Source organism: Gossypium hirsutum, chromosome D05 (genome assembly GCF_007990345.1).
Source record: "Gossypium hirsutum isolate 1008001.06 chromosome D05, Gossypium_hirsutum_v2.1, whole genome shotgun sequence".
Lineage (NCBI taxonomy): Eukaryota > Viridiplantae > Streptophyta > Magnoliopsida > Malvales > Malvaceae > Gossypium > Gossypium hirsutum.
Genome location: NC_053441.1, coordinates 28,894,797 through 28,911,415, shown reverse-complemented (window position 1 = coordinate 28,911,415; position 16,619 = coordinate 28,894,797).

Below are 16,619 nucleotides of genomic sequence, written 5' to 3'. Positions count from 1 at the left end.
CCTATGTCTTCGTGAGATTTTCATCTCCGTGCAGCCATAGGGAAATGTATTCCCCTGAATTGAACTCAGTCCGTATGAGCCTATAATGGGTGAGGATCGAAGAATCTGCTGGTTCGGGTACCTTTACTTTAGAACTAAACCACATGTAGTGAACCTAAGAGCTTACCCTAGGAAGAACCACTTCAAACCCCTAGTGGTCACCTGAATAGGTGCTCTTTTGTTTCTTTCTTGCTTGTTTTTGCTTTGTACTAACCTGCTTTCTTTCGTTTTGGCTATGATTGCATTGCATTTTCATCATAGAAAAGTGGTGTTGATTCAAATTTGATTGCTAAATAGAAAAGCTTGTCATGGAAAACGAATTTCTTGATAAAGTGGAATATAATGCGACTGCCCATATATGGTCTGATCAAGCACAATGAGAGAAGGCTGAAAGGTCATGGAGGAATACACGACTTTACTTTGTTGCTCGAGGATTCAAGTTGACAAAGATTATTCTAGAGTCGCCAACATCTCGACCTTTTGAAAAGAAGCTAATGAGCATCACGAGGATAAGTGAGCAATGGGTCGTGGCTCGAATCAAACAAAAAGGAGATAGTAGAGACAAATTTTGGAAAATTCACAAGATTTGATCCTAGCACCCATATATGAAGAAGGAGATCAATGTCTTCGCTTGGAATATGAGGGCAAAACCGCATATGTAATCTATTTTAAGTAAAGAAATTTGTCTTCTAAAAAAGTTATTCTAATGTAATTGGGTTATGAATCAATACCTCTTTTTCTCTTTGCATTCATTCATTTGCATTACATTGCATCATATGCATTAGATTTTCACAAAAGGACCCTAATTCGGTAAAATTATTTCAGTTATCCTGGAAACTAACAAAAATTTGCCAACTAGATATCATTACGGTACTCGCCGCAAAACCAAAGAAATGGATCAGAGACTAGAGAGAGTAGAGCAATTACAAGAACAGATCCAAGCTCAAATGCAAGAACAACTAGAAAAGATCCAACAAGACATGCAAGAATCCTAAATGAGCTTGATGAGCCAGTTAGCACAGCTATCGGCTAGAGATAAAAAGAAAAAACCTGTAGTCAATTATGGGGATGAATATGAAGACCTTGACTATCCCCTAAGTTTTACCCCAATAAGCGTCCAGGCCCAACCCGACGCGCATCTACAATGGGCGCCCACTACTAACAGACCCCAACGATATCAGGCCAGCCCCTTGGTGCCAATGAACTACCCGACAGGCTCAGGTTCCAATCCAAGGAACGACCCAACCAATCTTGTAGTTCCTGATGGTAGAAGCAAGGGTAGAACTACCAAAGCAACTCGAAGATCGGTATAGGTGGTTGGAAGAAAAACTCAAAGCAATGGAGAATGTTGATTACCATTGCGGGGTTAACACCAAGGATCTAAGTTTGGTCCCAGATCTAGTACTCCCGCTGAAATTCAAGGCTCCAGAATTCAAAAAACATAATGGGACTAGTTGTCCTGAAGCTCACAAATCACAATATTCTGTCGAAGAATGACAAGATCCATTGATAATGATCAACTGTTAATTCATTGCTTCCAAGATAGTCTGATCGGGTCGGCTGTCAAATGGTACCACCAGTTGAGCCGTGCCGACATCCACTCATGGAAAGACTTGGCACAGGCTTTCATGAAACAACATGGCCACGTGACAGCCATGGCAACTAATAGAATTACACTGTAGAATATGGAAAATAAGCAAAGTGAGAGCTTCAGGCAATATGCCCAGAGGTGGAAAGCGGTAGCAACACAAGTCCAACCACCTCTTCTGGAAAAAGAAACCACGGTGCTTTTCATCAACACTCTAAAAGCCCCATTCATTAACCACATGTTGGGAAGCGCTACCATGAGCTTCTCAGATATGGTAATATCTGGCGAGATGATTGAAAATGCCATAAGAAGTGGGAAGATAGATACGGGAGAGAACGTCAAAAGATCAACCCCAAAGAACAAAGAAAGTGAAGTGAATAACCTGTGCATTCTAAATCGGTTACTGTAGGCCAACCGGGGGATGTGACTATCTGTTCAAAGGAGTTCTTCGAAGAAGTCTAGGGCCTAGAAGGAATGTTGAAGGAATTTGAATGTTAATTCCGTATCCAAAGAAGGACTAGAGAAGAGAATTTATCAGGCGTTTACCCTTACACACATGGGGGTGTTTTGAACAATGGGACTGTGGAAGAGGTCCCTATTTTTTTAAACCTCACTTAGAGTAATGTCTAAAACATGCTTATTACTCTAAGCCTAGGAGCAATAAGAATCCTTTTGTGAGATAGGCTTATGTTCAATGTCATTATTTCAATAAAATGCATCTTTGTTCTCATTTAGTGCAAATATTCTTTTATTGTTTCCATTTCATTCATAATCATACTATACAGGTAAATATTCTCAGATTCTCTTATTCTTTGGATCTACTTTTATCCCTATAACAGGTCTTCAGATATCAATGATATGAGCGACACTACTATTGACTCAGAACCTCCTTTTGAGCAGGATATGTGTCTAGATTAAACCTCAAACTTTGGAGATAACTGAGACTGTAGCTTATCCCCTGATTTTTTAAAGACGGGAGAATAAGATTTTACCTTACACAGAACCCATGAAAGTCATGGCCTTTCTCTATGTGGGGCACAGATGTCATAGGGTTGATCTCACCTAAGGTTTCTGACGGTTATCTTTATGGTCATTAATTACCTCACTAAATAGGCAGAAGCTACTTTATATGCCAATGTCGCAAAGTCAACAGTCTGCGAACTTTTGAAAAATCATATGTCAGTATGAAATGCCAAAAAAGAGCACATCTGAAAATGTACTAAAATTGAACAACGACACGATTTCAGAAGTTTGCAGTCTGTTCAAAGTTAACATGTTTCGCCCCAAAATGCACGGCACAATGGGAGCAAAAAAAAAAAGGAAAACTGCTACCGAGGTAACATATTGGCTTATCGTAGTTTTTTCTCATTGGGGTCAAGATCCTTTCTCTCCGAGTGTTGGATTAGATCCCAATTGAAAAGAAATGTTCAAAGTTATCTGTCTGGGTCAAATGCACCAAAAATAAAAGACGCGAACTCACCAAAGAATGTTCGCCCTAGAGAGTTCCATGAAGGGTACCTAGCATTGAAGAAGATCCTCTACATACAAAAGGACTTTAGAAGAAAGAGGATATCAAACTGAAAAGAACCTTATGTAGAAGGCTTTATTTGGAGATGTGTTAACTTCGACCGGAAAGGATAGCAAGGACTTACCTGATCCTACGAGTTCGAATTCAACCAAAGAATGTTAAAAAAACAAACAAAAAAAAGAAGAAAAGAAAAGAAAAGAAGAAAAGGAAAATAAAAAGAAAAAGGAGAGGCCAAGGTGAAAACCCACAAAGGGCGCCTTGAGACCAAAGGGGTTTTGGATTAAAAACCCAGGAATGGGCAGTTCAAATTTTGATCAAAGGTGGGGCATGCGGTAGCCTTGTCCTCTCTGAATTAATAAGAAGGAGAGAAGCTACATCTCGGGCCACCAACAAAGTCTTTTAGGACTTCTAGACACATATCAAGTTCAAAAGGGTCCTCAAGAAGCTTATGCAGAGAAGCTCATGCTGCGATATCTGGGGCACCTGCTTTCATCTTATTCATTTCGTATTTTAGCAAAATTTGCTATCTTGATTATTTATTTCAAGCTTTTTTCTCAATAAAATTCCATCTTGTCCATTGTGATAATCCTTTTCATCTTATTCATTTTGAATCTTAGCAAAATTTTCTATCCTGATTAATTTATTTGTTTAGAGCTCTGCTCTCAATAAAATTTCATCTTTCCCATTGTGATAATCTTTTTCAAGCATTTTTCATTGAAATAAAGATTAATGAGCTGTTAATATTCAAGCAAAAGGAGTTTTGCATATTACTCTTAAAGTTTTTAAATACTACAGGAACTTGAAACAGGACTATTATTTAGAGCACACCAAGTTTAAAACGTGAAATGTCTAAGAAGGAAAGTCTAAATTAAGACTATCTATTCGAATTTTGTTGTCAAAACATTGGTTGAACAAAAAGACAAGATGTCATGTTGGTGACAAGGCTTCAATGAACAAACAAGCAATGATCACCAAGTGATAAGAAGAGGTATTCTCGGAGAAGAAAATTTTGCAATTGTGCATAAACATTTGGTACGACACCTTGGGAATGGTGTAAGGCAAAAAAGATTCACATCCTGTATCCTCGAATTACAGCAGGAAAGGATTGAGAAAGAGCCAGCTCTTATACTCTTAAATTACAGTGGGAGGAAGATGGTTCAAATTTTATGTCCCAAATTATAGTGGACTGAGGCTTGAAGATCACAGCGATTAAACCTTGAAGATTACAGTGAGGCAATCCGATTAAGTAAGAGATGAGTGTTACCAACCGAACAAGATAGCGTTCTGGCATGTTGGTAATAGAACCTTGATGAAGAACGAGGAATGACAACCCAAACATTAAAAATGGATCATTCTCATGACATTCTGCATTCATGCAAATATCATTCATACACATCTAGTTAGGAAATTTTGATTCATTCCGATCATAATATTCTAAACACTAGGCATAAATAGGTCCATGAAATGGATTTTGCAGGTCATGTTCCCCAGAGAATAGATCAATGGAGTTACCCATACCCCTGAAGTTGCAGTGGGATGGATTGAAGTCATCATATCAAGTCCTATCTCCCTGAGCAGCAGTAGAATAGGTTGAAGATTACAGATCCTATCTCCTTAAGCAGTAGTGGAGTAGGTTAGAGATAACAGATCTTATCTCCCTAAATAGTAGTGGAGCAGATCGAAGACGGCGAATCTTATCTTCCCGAGATAGTGGAAAGCAGATTTAAGCCACCAGTCATATCTCCCTGAGCAGCAGTGGACTAGGTTGAAGATTGTAAATTCTATCTCCCTGAACTTGCAGTGGAGTGGATTAAAACCACAGATCTTATCTCTCTGAAGTTGCAGTAGATCAGATCGCATCCAGTCTTATCTCCCTGAAGTTGCAGTGGAGCAGACGAAAGAAATCAATCCTATCTCCCTAAAGTTACAGTGGAGCGGATTAAAACAACATATCTTATCTCTCTGAAGTTGCAGTAGAGGAGATCGCATCCAGTCTTATCTCCCTGAAGTTGCAGTGGAGCAGACAAAAGAAACTAATCCTATCTCTCTGAAGTTGCAGTGGAGCGGATTAAAACCACAGATCTTATCTCTTTGAAGTTACAGTAAAGCACATCACATCCAATCTTATCTCCCTGAAGTTGCAGTGGAGCAGACGAAATAAACTAATCCTATCTCCCTGAAATTGAAGTGGAGCAGATTAAAACCACAGATCTTATCTCTCTGAAGTTGCAGTAGAACAGATCGCATCAAGTCTTATCTCCCTAAGCAGTAGTGGAGCAGACAGAAGAAACCAATCCTATCTCCCTGAAGTTGCAGTGGAGTGGATTAAAACCACATATCTTATCTCTCTGAAGTTGCAGTAGAGCAGATCGCATCCAATCCTATCTCTCTGAGGATGTAGTGGAGTGGACTAAAACCACAAATCTCGTCCTCCTAAAGTTGCAGCAGAGTGGATCAAAGCAACAAGACACAGTGGACTGGAATGGAGCTACTAAAAAAAGAGAAGAATCGAAGAAGTCAATATTTGGCGAGACCGGGCAAAATTGGTCTTTCTTAGTCTTTGCTCTGTTATCGTTACACGACAACGAGCAAAGAGGGGCAGCTGTACAAGCCCATTTTTTGCCCGCCCCAAAACCCAAATTTCTACAGGCCAAATTCCTAAGCCACATAGCCTAAATTAAACCCAAACTAACCCAAATTGAAACCTAGACCAACAAGCCCAAAAACAACTAAAACATTTCAGCAAAAGAAACTAATCCCTAACCCTAGGGCGCCGCAGCCTTTGCTGCTCCCATGTACGCCCTCGACGCGGACACCGCCTGAGGTCTGCTACCGCCAGCAACCCTTACACCAAAATAGAAGCTTTCCGTCTCCATTGACCTCGCCAGAACCTGCAAGCAACATGAAAAAAGAAATAGGAGCAGCATCAAGAGCAGAAACAGTGAAAAAATATAAAAAAATTGATATTTCGGCTTTAAAAAGCCCAGAAAAACGATGTAATAGGGGGATTTCAATGGAGAATACAAAAAAACATTGCTGAATCAATAAAAATGAAAAATCTTTGAAGAAAGGTTCTTATTTCCTTTTTTCATTCGGTCTCTGAATTTATTTATTTATTTTGTTTTTTTCTGTTTTTTAAAGCACACACACACACACACACACACACACACACACACACACACACACACACATATAAGATAAAAAAGGGGAAAAGTCGAGAGGGGTCCTTACCTGCGCCGTCGCCGGACCTAAATCGGAAAAAGGGAGGGGTTGAGGCCTCTCCTCTTCGATTTTAGAGATTGCAAACCCATACTCGGGTTCATATTGGAACACGGGCAAAGGGAGGGTTTCCTCACACCGCGTCGGCCTTTGGCCACGGTGACCACGCGACGAACCGCTGTCGAGTTTGCTGGTGGAATTTGGAGGGCCCAAAAATGGGTGTTTATTTTTGTTTTATTTTATTTTTTTGAATCTGTTAAAACAAAGCTAGGTTTTTAGGGTTTCTTTTTTGAAGATTTTAGAAACAGCGCGTTTTCCCCCATAACCCGGGTGTCAACCCGACCCGCAACCCAGGATCTGCGTGTTTCCATATTAATGGGATATTTTCGCGTGAGATCCTTCCGCTTTTGCTCCTTAATGCAATCTGGTCCCTTTTGTTTCTTTAATTTAGCTGTATAACTTTATTTTTGTTTCATTTTAGCCCTGATCAAAGTAATGCGTTTTGAAGGGAGGGATATATGCCCTTCTGGTCCCTTTCCTTTCACGCGTGTTGTGATTTGGTCCTTTTAGTGTTTTTCTTTTTTAATTTCGACACTAAACTTTGTTTATTTTTATTTTAATCCCTAATCTGTTATTGTAATCATTTTTCTACTAAATTAATTATTTAAATATTTTAATGCTATCATTATTAATTTTGTATTAGCATTTATCATCATCATCATCATTATTATTATTATTATTAATTATTATCATTATTAGTTTTATTTGCCCTTTTATTTATTCGTTAACATATTGAATAGTTTTGTTTTTTTAGGTTTATTTTTATTCTATAAATATATATCTATATATATGCATTATGCTTGTACATATATTTTTATAATTTATTTATGCATACATACAAACGCATTTTTATTTTATAATATATGTCTATATATATCTATATACCTTTTATTATTTTCCTATATACATATACATACATACATACATGTATCTTCTATATTTATAATTTCTAAAATATGTATATATACACATATATTTATAATGCATATCTGATCGTACATACACACTTTTTTTATAACGTATATACTTATATTTTATCTATTTTTTGTATTTTATAATCTATATACCTATATATGTAAATATTTATGCTTTTATATTTTATAATCCATATACATATCTTTATTTATTTTCCTCATTTATTTATTTATTTGTATGTCCGTTATTATTATTTATTATGCTTTAGAATTTTTATTTGTTTATTACTCGTTATTGTATATACGTGATTGATTTTATTTATATACATGTGACTTCTTTTTTATTGTCTTTGGTTTTACTTGTATTATTTTTACTTACATCATTATCATTGTTATTCCATTACACCCATTTTTATTTAGATTTCAAGAAAGAAATTTTAAAAATATAAGTAACTCTCAGTATTTGGGATCTTTGAGAGAATTGAGCCCTAACGTATTAGGTTCCGATTTTCTTCGTTGAATCTAAATAATCGAGATTACTTCTTTAAGGATGATAAAAGACTCATTATCGGGGATTCAATATGTGGTGTCCTAACGCGTTGGATATGACACGTTGTTTTCCCGAGATGAGGATTTTTTTCTAAAAATTAATAAAGGCAGTATTTTGCATTTAGATTTGAGAAAGTCGTGCCCTAACTTACTGGGTTTCGATTTTCACAATGAATCTAAATACGTGAATATTTCAAAACTCAAGTTTTAAACGATATCGAGAATTAAAAAAGATCGTGTCCTAACTTACTAGATATGATGCTTTTTTCTCGATTAACGTGAAATATTCTTATTTTCCCAAAATTTTTAACATTTTAATACAAGGATCATATTTTTTAATTCTTCAAAGTTTTCAATTTTCGACATTAAGACGTTAACTAATTGCCTAGGTACCAATTTTGGGCGTTACGAGGGTGTTAATCCTTCCTCGTACGTAATCGACTCCCGAACCCATTTTTTCTAATTTCGTGGACCAAACTCGTTGTTTTAATAAAATCAAATCGTTTATTAAAAATAACCACTTTTCGAGGTGATCCGATCACACCTCATCAAAAAGGATCGGTGGCGACTCCCGTTTTCGTTTTCATTTTTCAAAACCCAAGTTGACCCCGTTCTGACAAAAAATGGTGTCAACAGTTGTAATCTACTTGTGCCTTGTCCTCTTTGTCCCTTGGAACTCCTCTTTCAATTTGTCCCAAGCCTACTTTGGTGTCTCTCAGGCCATAATCTTGGTGAAGATGACATCTAACACACAATTTGAATGCAAGACATGGTTTTATGCCTTTTTGTTCTTTCATCAGCATGTTGCCTGATCTGAGCCACTGTTGGATTGGCTCTAAGTGGAGCTGGTTCAACATCTGTGTTGACCACTTCCCATAGATCAAATGCCTGCAGGTAGGTCTTCATTTTGACCACCCAAATGTTAAAGCCTTCTCCATTGAAAACTGGTGGTGCAGCTGGTGAGAAGCCTGATGAAACCATCGATTTTAAAGTTTACTTGTTACAAGTCCACCGAGACAAGAGCTCTAGATACCAATTGTTGGTGTTAGAGACAACAAGCAAGCTGGTTCAACCTTTGCTTGAACGGCAAGACTCGTGACTTGGTGAAGAAACAAAGTAAAAACTTGAATAAGAACAGAACAAAATTGAAGGCAAAGAAAAATGGAGAGTATATGGATGAAAAACAAGTTGATTTCTCATTAACAACCAAATAAGGCATTAAGCCATTACATATATCAGTCAAGTTGATCAAAGCAAACAAATTTTCACCTAAACAACTACCTAACACCACTAAGTTACATTGAAACTTGCTAATTTAACTTGTACATGTTGCTTTGCTGAATTTTCAGTCAATCAACACCTAATTACATCAAGATACAGTCACCAACTAGGTTCAAATCTAACTAGATTACAAAATGATCATTTGAGTAACAAAATGAAAACAAACAGAACAGTAGCATCGTGCTTCAGCTGCTGCAAAGCTTGGCTCGATTACATGTACTGCTCCTTGCTGCATGAGCTGCATGGATGCCAAACTTCAACACTACAGCCAAATTCGATTTCCCATGTTGTCCAAGGGGCACCGATTTGCTTCTCCAATCGTTGAACCAACTCACCTTGCACCGATTGCCTTGACTGCCAAAGCATTGCCGCTACCATATGTTCTTCATAGAAGCTTTGTTGCTTCGATTAGTTGCTCTTGCAAATTGTTGTAATCTCCTTGTGGCAACCAAATTGGATAATTCTTCATTGCCAGTCTGTCGCACCGATAGTCTCAAGTACTAGCAACCAAATTCTTCAAATCTTTGCCTTCTATTTGCTACTGCCGTTGTGCTCCATTTAGCTGCTGCTTTGCTCCAGTAATTGTTGCCGCAAGTTTGTTCAAAGTATCCCCATCCCCTTCAAGATCTGTTGTCGTTTTCTCGTTCAGTTCTACCGTCAAATTGTTGCCTGTTACTTTGCTCCTCTTCGTCAACCAGCTTGCTACCGTTTTACTTCTCTAATTCAGATGGCGTTCGTTCGCCTTTATGTTGCTGCTGGGGTTTGGCCTTTAATTGGCTTTCAATCAGCCAAAAAAAATTGTTGGAGTTATCGATCAAAAATTGGTTGCTCATTGTTTGTCTTATGACGTGCCTTACTTCTTTTAATTTTCACTAGCAAGATTAATCTATTAGTTGATGCATTGTTTGAGTAAAATTGAAATTACTCGTGGTTAGGCTTCATTAGTTAGAGTAAGTACTAAAAGGAATTGACTTGATTTAGATTTATATTGTTTAATTTAGGATTAATTTAATTTGAATTCATGCATGATTAACTTGTCAGTTTTGATTTAAAGATGAGTTGTTAGGTTGACGATTATTTGTAGCATATGGTTATTAATTAGTAAATTCGGATTAAGGATAGAAATTAGTTATTGTTAATTAGGTTACATTAAATTTTTTTTAAGATTAAAACTAGACTAATGGCTATCCAAATGATAACTTAGGATTATTTTTAACGACGTCGTATAATTTTCTCTTGAAGCGAAAGAGTTGAGCGAATTGTGGAAAGTGAAAATTGTGGAGGATTCCTTGCTTCTAAGTATCGAATGCTTAGATATTTCCGTTTGCAATCACTAAATTTTTATTGTCCGGTTAATTTAATGCATGCCTTCGTAATACTTATTCATGAAATTGATTTAAGTTGGTTTTGATTGTGCCTATAAATTATTTTTACCATTGTAAAACTAATGTGTCGGAATCTTTTGAACATAGTCGGCATGCCCCGTGGAGTATAAGCAACTATGTGTGTGAAACTAGTTTGGCACCTAGATGTGGCGTGTACTCAATTGGCAAGTCTCCTAACAGCTAGAGGCATAGGTTCCACAAGTAATTTATTTTGCAAAGATCTCAACACCTATGGGCGTCAAGCTAGAGGCAATATCGGATGTGGACTTTGTGAGCATGAGATCTCATTACAAGGTACTTCTAGATTGCCTTTTTTTTTCCCTCTAACAAGGGAATAGGTTTGACTTCTGGACTCAGTTGTGAGCAAAACTTTCAAATTGATGGACTCCATTGCCTCTGCCCGGTCAAACTCTTTAATTATTAATAGCTTGATCAGAACAAATTAGATTAGATTGAATTAAATAGAATGAAGAATTGTGTATAATTTGAGAGGAGATTGGGCGAAGAAAAAAGAGTAAATAGAGTAGAATCCATTTCTTGTCATGATGTTTGGAGAGGTAAGCTCTTTTTAATTTTAAATTTGGCTTATCAAAGTTGTTTTGTTTTAGAGCTATGACATATATAAAATAAATTAAGAGAAGATGCATATATTTTTAATTACTTTTTCTTTTATCAATCATAGAAATAACGATTTTATCACCAACAGAAAAGGAAACAAACTAAGCACACATGGCAATCTTTTATTGCTGGCTGTCAAATTTATTTAAATATAGTATTACATAATACAAAGAAAATAGTAGTAGTGCAAACTATTTTATTTTGTTTGGACAGCCTCACCACCACACACAGATTGCCTAGATACGATAGACAGCAATTAATCAAAGCAAAGCTAGATTAATTAGGCACGGAACTGGCGAGGATATTGGCGGTTAATACTTGACCTTCAATACTTGCCATGCGGTGTATCCAAAACCGGCTGTATCAGTAATCCGATCTTCGCTCTTGCCGCGTGCCGGATGTAAGATTGTTTGCAACTTGTCCCAATCAATAGGGTCATTAATTCGGAACATCTTAGTAGAGACCTACAATTGATAAATGAATGGATTATCATATATGCTGTAATATTTTTATTTTTAAAAGAAATAGTTAAGCTTTAATATAATTACCATGTGAAAAAAGTGAAGTCAGTCTGATGCTATACCAAGGGAAAGAATTAATTAGAAACTGAGAGATTAATATTTACCTGATTATCAGAGGTCCAAAAAATTATCCACCTGAGGCAACGACCGACTTTATACACAAGAGCTCCGTTCAGATAGATGACTGGCATAGTCTGCGTAAAAGTTGTTGTATGTGGATTCTCGATCGTTCCCGCTGCAGTTTCGTAGTTCGAAAAGTCAATACTAGATTCTGGCCAGCACCAGCACCATTTGTAATAGTGCACTCAGTGGTAGCAGTAGTAGAAGCCATTTGTAGTTGGTTTATACAAATTTCAGCTATATACTGAGTCTGATTTTTATTTGCTTGTCTTGTGCTTCATGCAGGGTTCCATACACACATATTTATAGCATAAAATAATCAAGCCAAGGAGGTTATAGTTATTTAGCTTGAGCCAAGTCAATAAGATTTTATTAATTAACCAAGGTTATGACTTCATCGAGAGTTCTAACTACATTTATATCCTTATTACTATAAAACTGTTGTCCTTGCTTTTCCTTTTCTTTCAATTCATTGTCCCGAAACAAACAATATGCTTTTTCCATAACATAAATCTATATATTCATATGATTAAGCTGCCCTCCTATCTATTGAAAATGAAAAGGGTAAAATGGCATTCACATCCCTATAACCATCAAACCTTTGTCTTTTTCTTTTCAGGTTCATTGCATCGAAATGATGCACTCATTAAGGTGGATCTCCTCCCCCACCCTCCCACCCAATTTTATACAATCAATGTCATTTTTAAATATCGTGACTAGAATTTCAATATATAACATGGTTAGCAGCATTCTTAATTTTGTGTAAGATTTTCACTAAATCTTGACATGGTTAAGATTACAACTATTAATCATTGCTCAATATTTATTTGTGTATTTATTTATTAATCCCCTTGTTCTTTTTAAATTTGGTATTGTCTTGTTATGTGTTTATTTTATTATTGTTATTATTGTTATTATTCATTGTTTTTTTAGTATATATTTGTATTAAAGTGATCTATGTTATGTGATCATTGTCATTATATATGCTATGATCTGTTTATTAATACACTCGTATTGTAGTCATTCGTTACCTTAATATTTTATTAGTGTATCATTTTAAATACTATGTTAATTTTAACCCAAGCATAAAAGGAAAATTTCAAAATAAGGCAAAATTTTATATTTGGGAGCTTTGAAAGATTGTTCCCTTACTTACGGGGTTTCGAGTTTTTCGATAAATCCGAATATACGAACCTTTTTTAAATAAAAACACAATTTTTTAAATTATCTCGGGAATTAAAAAAGATCGTGTTTCAACTTACGGAATATGACTTCTTCTCTAAAACCGAGATAATCAAAAATTTCTAAAAAGAAAAAAAAACTTTCGGTGTTTATTCTTGTTTAAAAGAAAATAGATAAATAAATAAAACTTTCGGTGTTTATTCTCGTTTCGAGATTTAAGATATTGTGTCCTACCTCACGGGATATAATTTTTTTTCTCGATTGACGTGAAATACGCCATTTTCTAAAATTTTAAGTGATTTTAACAAAGGGATCGTATTTTAAATCTCTTCAAAATTTTAATTTTCGACATTAAGACATTAATTGATCAATTAGGTACCAATTTTGGGCGTTACGATGGTGCTAATCCTTTCCCGTACGTAACCAACTCCCGAACCCGTTTTTCTGAATTTCGTAGACTAAAATTGTTATTTTAATAAATTAAATTTTTACGAGGTGACCCGATCACACCTCATAAAAATGATTGGTGGCGACTCCCATTTTTGTTTTCAAAATAAAAGTCGACCCCTTTTGTTTCAAAAAATGGTTTCGACAGCTTGGCAACTCCGCGGGGGACAAAAATAAGAGAGTCAAGCCAGAAATTGATTATTTCTTGTCTTTTTGTCGAAAGTTGATAATTTGGTTTAAAGTTATGATCCTTTTGTTACATTTCATTTTCATGGGCTGGGACATTTTGTTGGCTTTATTTGTTCAAGTTTCTCGATATATTTTTGCATGTTGCATTTGCATAACCGTCCAGTTATACCCTTTAAGTGGGAGTGAGAAACTATTCCTTCGTGAGGTTTTCACCTCCGTATAGGATAATGGATGCTTTCGGATACATCTGTACCTATTCTTCATGAGATTTTCATCTTCGTATATCATAGGGAAATGTATTCCCTAAACTGAACTCGTCCATATGAGCCATAATGGTGAGGATCAAGGAATCTGCTGGCTCAGGTACCTTCTTAGAACCAACCACAATAGTGAACCATAAGAGCCTACCCTAAATAGAACTGCACCGAACCACTAGTGGTTGACCGAGTAGGTACCCTGTTTATTATTCTTACTTACTTTAAATTTTAGTCTTGTATAAAATGTACCGAGTTGTTTTGTTTTGATTGTGTTTGCATGACATTTTCATCATAAAAAAAGTGTCGATTCACGTTCAATTACTAAATGAAGAGCTTGTCATGGAGAACAAATTTCTAGATAAAGTGAAAGATAATGTGGTTGTTCGAATATGGTCAAAGAAAACACAACTAGAGAAAGGTGATAGTTTGACGGAGGGGTACGAATCAGAACTATGGGACTTCACTCGTATCAGCGTGACTCAAAACAATCTTCAGGAGTTGAACAAAATATGGGTCCAATGGGATGATGAAGTCAAGCAGTTATTTTACTGTAATTATGGTGATCTACATTATCTACTCGATATCAAGGTGGACAAATACTGGCTCAATTTTGGAATTCGCCTATAGTTGTTTTACCTTTGGGAAGGTACTTTTGGTGCCGTCAGGAGTATACAGCCTTGCTTTGTTGCCCGAGGATTCAAGCTGACAAAGCCTATTCTAGAGCCGTCAATGTCCTGACTTTCGTAAAGAAGTTAATGAGCATCACGGGAATGAGTGAGCAATGGGTCATGGCTCGGATAAAGCAAAAGAAAGCAAGTGTATCCATTGGAAAAGTTTGCGAGATTCGATTTTGACACACCCTGATATGAAGAAAAGGGTCGATGTTTTTGCTTTAAGCATTTACGGGCTGATTATTTTCCCTAAAGCGCTAGGACATGTAGATGAGGCAGCTTTAGACTTGTTTGACCGACTTGATAAGAGGTCACGCCTGTCCAGCAATTTTGGCTGAAACATTCATCGAATGTGCGCAACTCTTACTAGCTTGGTTTCACAGCCACTTTTGGAAAATAGACAAAGTTTCTTATCGGGTATCTACGAGAGCTATTCTCCATTGAAAGAATTAATGCTACACTGAGGCGAGACGACATCTCGGAGGAAAAATGGACAGCTATCCTCCAAAATCTCCAAGACGAAGATGTCGAATGGAGAGCCCCTTAGATGATCCCCGATAATTAAATTTCAAAGCAAGATAATTAAAACAAACAGATTAGTATAATAATTTATTTATTTATTTAAATTCCAAAATTATTATTTAGAAACTTTTAAAATTTCAACTTTCTTTATATTTTCTTTAGATTTTTTTTAAAATATAAATTTTGAAATTTTATTAATATTTTGTTTTTTGGAATTTATTTTATAATTTTATTGAGAGAAAACAAATTTGTTCATTTTCAAATTGTCAGAGACTAAAGAGATATTTCCATCAATTTGTTATTCCAATTGTAAAATGCAAACTCGAAACTCTTATTCGAGTTGACTCGAATAACTTAAATAAATTAACTCAAAATTTAACCTTTTTTTATTTTTTCAAATCAAATTTTACTTGCCTTAATATTTCCCAATGCCATCTTTGCCAAAGCCCGCCACGGGCCTATCTTGAACTATGCAGGGAATTAATTGAGTCAAATATGTGCTTAGAAACTAGAAGACTTCTAGCCTTCGACTTGTACACTGCCAAATTAAAACTAACTCGAGTCTGATTTTCACGAACACAGTGCCCTAACTTTTCAAAACCTGCATCCAAAAGAGAACCTCTCTTCAACGAAACGATCATACATTTTTCCCTCCTATGACCAAGTTGCCTCCACTCCAAACGAGTTGACTTCGACTCCGTAACAGACGTTGGATGTCTGATTTCACTGGTCTATGTAGAACCTTCCAGAATATAAAAACTGTCAATTCTTTTACCTTTTAACAAAATGGGAGCTCCACGAAATACTTTAATGTCGCTCGACTTGATGTTGATTCTGCATCCTTTCAAGTCTAAAATACTTAAGGAGATGAGATTCTTTCGTAAATTAGGTACATACCTGATATTTGAGAGTGTCCTAATCATCCCATCGTGTATCTTAATTTTAATAGTACCAATACCAATTACCTTACTAGATGAATCGTTTCCCATGCACACAAATCCACCTTCAACCGAACTGTATGTGCAAAACCATTTCTATTGGGACACATGTCTAGGATCCACTTGGGCGTGAGCTTGGAGTTATCGCTCGTTGACACTAACAAAAAATCATCACCACTTTCATTGGCCAAATTAGCACCAACTACATCTTCCTCGTTACTCTCAATAGCTCTTTTATTTTGAAGTTTATAACAATCTGCTTTGACGTGACCTAACTTTTTACAATACCGACACCTTTTGTCTCTTTTCTTTGATGCTACCAAAACGAAAGCTTGCCTATCTGCCTTGCTATCCAAACCAAACTCATTGTCGAGTTTGTCTCTACTCAACAAATGACTCTTTACATCTTCAAACGAGAGTTTGTCTTTGTCATAAATCAGGGTCTCCCTGAAAGACTTGTATAAAGGGTTAAAGAGCACAATAATAGTATAGTCTGATCTTCATCGTCAATATGAACCTCAACGTTCTTTAAATCACTCAAAAGAGTAATGAATTGACTCATGTGATCTCTAAGAAGCTCACATTTGTTCA